Here is a 6,123-nt window from a genome sequence, read left to right as displayed (position 1 = left end):
CAGTTGATGAAAATCAATAATCAGCTTGTAAAATAAAAAGTAAAATAAAATATACAAAAATTAAAATAAAATATGAAATATAAAGTAAAATTAACAAAAATATAGTAAAATAAATTTTAAACTTTAAAATATAAAATAAAATATAAATATAAAATATAAAATAAAATAAATAAAAATATGATAAAATAAAATATAAAATGTAAAATATAAAATAAAATATAAAATAAAATACAGAACATAAAATAAAATTAAAATATAAAATAAAATGTAAAATATAAAATAAAATATAAATATAAAATAAAATATAGAACATTAAATAAACTTAAAATAAAATAAATAAAAATTATAAAATAAAATATAAAATAAAATATAAAATGTAAAATAAAATATAAATATAAAATAAAATATAGAACATTAAATAAACTTAAAATAAAATAAATAAAAATTATAAAATAAAATATAAAATAAAATGTAAAATATAAAATAAAATATAAATATAATAATGACTGTGTCTACATTCTGAGAACATTCTCTGTACAAAGATTTGCAACGTCTGAGTTAAAACACGGGAGCGTGTAAAGACTCAGAAAATTTAGTATTGATCGGTGACACCTGAGCAAAGGACAGGAGTCACCCAGGCCCACAGACAACTTTTCCAGCACTGACACTGAGTGGGGCCCTGAAATCAGGGGATGGGATTCAACCTAAAATACGCTTTGTTTTTTCACTAAAAAAATACCAATGATAAACTTCTACTTTTTGCCTAATGGAAGCAGGTTGTGACTTGTATTTGGAAAATCCATCTGCCGGAATCAGTTGTCTTCCATTCATAGGAAATCATTAAGCAAAATAAGTGTTATCTGAACACCAAGCTCTGCTTATTGCATGACAGGCAGTCTTCTAAGCATGGCTACCACGTGGCTCACAGGAGGCACCACACAGGACATGGATATACTGGATTAAGGAATGGTTGGTGGAGGAGGATGTAAGAGATAGCACAAGGTATCACACAGGTCAGAATGGCATGCAAAGAAAATTCAAATTGTCAATTTCTGGGACTTTCCAATTAATGATTTCAAATCTTGGTTGAGACCTTGTCACTGAAACACAGAAAGCAAAGCCATGAGTTGAAGGGATGACTGGACCGGGCGGTGGTGGAACATGCCTTTAATCCCAGCACTCGGGAGGCAGAGGCAGGGGGATTATGGCGATGGAATAACAATCAATAATCAATGCTGATCAATAATCATTAAATGGTAATCAATAATCATCGATACTAATTGATAACCAATAATGATCAATAATTGATGGTGCATGCCTTTAATCCCAGCACTTGGGAAGCAGAGGCATGGGATGTTGGTGATGGAATAACAATCAATAATCAATGCCAATCAATAATCAATAAACAGTAATCAATAATTATCAATACTAAATGATAACCAATAATGATCAATAATTGATGGCACATGCCTTTAATCCCAGCACTTGGGAGGCAGAGGCAGGGGGATTTCTGAGTTTGAGGCCAGCCTGGTCTACAGAGTGAGTTCCAGGACAGCCAGGGCTACACAGAGAAACCCTGTCTCGAAAAACCAAAAGAAAAAAAAAGAAAGAAAAGAAAATAGCCAAATAAAACACAGGACATTCAAATTTTTCTATTAAATAAAGACATCTTTTATGGTTCTGTTGCACAGGAAATAGCTTAAATAAAGAGGTATGTAGACCTTTTAAGCATCATCTTAATTTTAACAAAACAAAGCAAGGTCAGTTTCCAGTCTCCACTTCAGGTGGACACGACCACTCTGACACTCTCTTCTGGTACAAACCCACATACAGACATGCAAATACACATAGTTAAAAGTAAAATCTTAAAAATTTTTGAGAAGGTTATGAATGAATATTTGTTGACTGGTGAATGAAAAATTAAAGTTTGGATATTCACCTCTGATTCACCATCTTTCTCAAACTTCTTGAATCTGTATTTAAAGAAATATGAAGAAAAAATATAGGTATAATAAAAGCAACACACTGGCCACTTACACATTATAATGAACTATAGGAGAGTTTGACAAAGAAATGTATGAAGATATCTTGATAAAAATCACAGTATTTATCAAAAAGAAACACTGAACCACATCCCAATTCCTGTACTGCTCAGTCTATCACTTACTTCTCCCATCATCCACCTGTCCTGCTTTAACATCTGCATTGTTCACATATTTCACTTCTTCAGAAAGTCTACCTCAGCTGGAATACTCTTAGAAGGTAGAAAATTTTCCCCTCTTTCTTCAAGTAGTTTAAAGAAACATTAGCATATTAATGCTTTGAAAAGAGGTTTTAATCTTTTATTACTGGTTTCCTTTTAGTGCTGTGAATATGTAACTGAGTTACAGATTTAAGTATTTATGTATATGATGTATATGTACATGTATATTTATATGATGTATGTTATATGTATATGAATATGTATATGATATATGTATACATATGTGTTATATGTATATGATGTATGTGTATATGTTATATTATATGTACATGTATATGATGTATATGTATATGATGTATATGATATATATGTATATGTATGTGTTATATGTATATGATGTATATGTATGTCTATATGATATATATGTATATGATGTGTATGTATGTGTATATGATATATATGTATATGATGTATGTGTATATGTATATGATGTATATGTATATGACACTTTGGAAGCCACACATATTCACTTTTCTGCTGTAGTAAGTTGGATCCAGAACAAAAGGTAATAGTATAAGTGATCTATGTTTTCACTCCTCATATATAAAAATGATAGTTATCTTAGATGAATCACATACATCAGCAGAAGCATACCGTTGAGAAACAAACTGTAAATATTAAAAGGTTTGTTATGAGCTCTGTGGTATATATTCCAGTAAACAAATTGAAAGAAAAAGAAACTTTTTTGCCTATTTGCTTTGCATACTTTTTTAAAATGTAAAAGCAAAGCTATGACTTTATATTTTATTTACGTGTATGTGAATCTGTGTGGGTGTGTATGTGCCTGTGTGTGTTGCTGGCCACAGTGGCTAGAAGAGGAACTTGAATTCCCTCTCGTTAGTTACAGGAGGTTGTGACCTCTCTGATGTGAGTGCTGAGACCCGAGTTCAGGTCCTCTGCAAGGACGGTGCACCCTCCTGACCCCTGAGCCTCTCACCAGCACCTGGGTGAAACGTCTTAAGTAATTATCTTAGTAATTATGAAATGTATCTAAGTCAGTTTAATATTAATGAGAAGTCTGTCCAAATAATTTTAAACCAAAATGTGTGATTTTATTTAATTCTTACTACAGAAGAAACTTGAATTCATATACAGATGTTTCTCCTATCAAAATAACTGAGTCTCAAAGGTCACAAGTCCAAGTTTATCTTGGGTACATGGTGAGATCAGAGTAGGCGAATACAGTCAGGTACTTGAGACCCTGTCTCCAGAAAACCAAAACTCCCTTCCTTAGCCACTCCAACAAACACTCCCATAAATTCCAAATGAGAACAACTCTCTTGCCTGCCTTAAAGCTCAATCAAAATGAAAGTAACAACAATAAAAATTAAAATAAGATAAGTCTTCAGCAACATTTACATTTCTAGTCAAGAGGCTAATATGGTTCAGCAATCTGTATTTTTTTTACTGAATCTTTTAACTAAAGAGATAATCTGATTAGTTGTAGATTACCAGAAAGGTCATATGGGCTACAGTTTCAGCATCAAACCACAATTCAGTATTAGACAATCCTAGTGTTCATTTAATACTTTGCTGTTCAATAGTAAGAAAATGAATATAGATGCCGGGCAGTGGTAGCACATGCCTTTAATCCCAGCACTCGGGAGGCAGAGGCAGGCAGATTTCTGAGTTTGAGGCCAGCCTGGTCTACAGAGTGAGTTCTGAGACAGTCAGGACTACACAGAGAAACCCTGTCTTGAAAAAAAAAGAAAGAAAGAAGAAAAAAAGAAAAAAAAAAGAAAACAATGTATAAGATTATTATATTAAAATAAATTAGGAGAGGATGGAAAGAACAAAATGTAAAATTTATGGATGGGAAATGATTCTAAAAGTATCGAGAAAAAGTTCAACTAAATTGTTAGCACCGGAAAGGACATCCTGACAGCTGAAATCCAGTGCCGGTGAGGGAGGAACTGAAGGATAGACCTAACATCCCTGCCCTCCTCATCCAGTCCTGCAGCTGTAAATTATTATTTTTAATTATTATTATTATTTAATATTATGTAGGAAAGACCTAACATCTCTGCCCACCTCATCCAGTCCTGCAGCTTTAAATTATTATTTTTAATTAATATTATTATTTAATATTATGTAAATGTCACTAACCATCAAAGCTATAGTTTACTACCAGACCTCTCTCCTTAACGGCCGAGTTTTACCTGTGCACCACGACATCTCCACTTCGGATCTATTCTAAGGAAATTTAACAAGGCCCTGACTAAACTCCTGTATATAAACTATTTTGACTCTGAAAACCTGTAACATGTGAAGTCTTTTCCAACCATCTTAACATTAACCCGTCCTTTTAGATTTCAGGCTCAAAAATCTCACGAGCCATACCATTCTCAGCAATTCTAATTCTTTTTTTAAAGCCTTCACTCTTTTATTATATTTTCTCAAATAAACTTCCCCAAAGGAAGATATTTTAAGAGCATTTTCAAACATCTTTGGCATCACATAAAAAAAAGAAATCTCGTGTAAAAAAAACGAAATGTCATCTCAACTTTTATAATACGAAGGCGCAGTCCAATATGAACATATAAAATATATACAAATGCAGTGCATAGTCAGTCACTTAATACGGCCCTCTACAAAAAGTAACTCTTTAGAATTAAAAAAAAAAGCAACAAAGTAACCACCGAATTATAAAAGTCTCTTCCTGAAATCCCAGTTCGTATTTAGTGTCCGTCAGAAGAGAGAGGTGGCCTAGGGAGTTTATAGTTAACAGTGGCCTGAGCCCCTCAGTTCCGCCACGGCCTCCACATGGAGTCTGCATGGAAGGTGACACTGCGTTAGGACCCACCGAGGTCCCACTGTTGCTAGTGTAGACCGGGATGACCGGGCCGCTGTGGGCGAAGGCCCCATTGGGGATGAGGACGGCAAGCTGGCCATCAGGAGCTGACACCACCTGGAAGCCGCCCAAAACCTTGGCAGCTTCTCCAGCCTGGCTGCCCAGCTTGCAGGGGGCGCTGCCGGGAGGGGGCGCCGCGCCCCCGGGGATGGGCACAAGCAGCGGCGGCGCGAATGGCTCCTGAAGGGGACCCCCAGGTCTTGACTTGGGCGGCTGCGGCGCCTGCAAGGCGGGGTGCGCCTGCCCGGGTAGGTCATGGCGTTGATCTGAATCATGCAGTTGGCCAGGTGGCGCAGCAGCCGAGTGTGCACCTCGGTGTCAACGCCTTCACACGTGGACAGGAAGAGTCACCTCGTTCATGCACTCGCTGAAGCCGGCGCGGAACTTCCCCAACAACAGGCTCAGGTCTGTGCTGAGCGCGGTGGTCATCTGCGCCCGCTGCAGGTTCCGGAGGTGCTTCACTGTCATTTCCAGAATGTCTCCCTTCTTCAGCTTGGAATGCCGGGAGCTATCTTTCTTAAGTACATCCAAAATCAGTGTTTTCAGCAGGCTCAGACTTTCATTTATTCCTGCCGTTCACCTCTTCTCCATGATAGGCTTTGATGACGTTCTGTGACCAGAGGCCGTCTTTGGTTTTTCTGATGTCTTGTTGACACTGGCTAGGGTAGCAGCCGCCGGGAGGATGAATTTTTCTCCGTTATATCAGCTGGCATTTTTTTTCTTTCTTCTCAGTCCCCAGAGAATTTTATTTTTGGAATCCTTCACGCAATTTTTTTTTTTTTTTTTTTTTTTTTTTTTTTTTTTTTTTTTTTTTTTTTTTGCTTATGTGCCTTTTACTTGACTTTCATAAGAAAAACTACTGAAGAGTTGAAGGTTTATTATGTCTTAGGGCTACTTAGAGATCGGTAGTGCTATTCCAGGACCGAGGAGAGAGGTAGACGGGGGATTCCGCTGTTCTCAGCACCAGCTCCAGATTCTATATGATCCCAGCAATTCTAATTCTTATCTG

At 36.2% G+C, this 6,123-nt stretch overlaps 1 pseudogene; it reads right to left on the bottom strand.

The window, feature by feature from the left end:
- Positions 1 to 4,897: 4,897 nt before the first annotated feature.
- Positions 4,898 to 5,827, bottom strand: LOC143437327 (transcription factor HES-1-like; annotated as a pseudogene).
- Positions 5,828 to 6,123: the final 296 nt, after the last annotated feature.

The sequence above is a fragment of the Arvicanthis niloticus genome, chromosome Y, assembly GCF_011762505.2.
Source record: "Arvicanthis niloticus isolate mArvNil1 chromosome Y, mArvNil1.pat.X, whole genome shotgun sequence".
Classification (NCBI taxonomy): Eukaryota; Metazoa; Chordata; class Mammalia; order Rodentia; family Muridae; genus Arvicanthis; species Arvicanthis niloticus.
The sequence above is the reverse complement of the archived record's forward strand: the minus strand, read 5'-3'. Positions and strand labels throughout refer to the sequence as shown.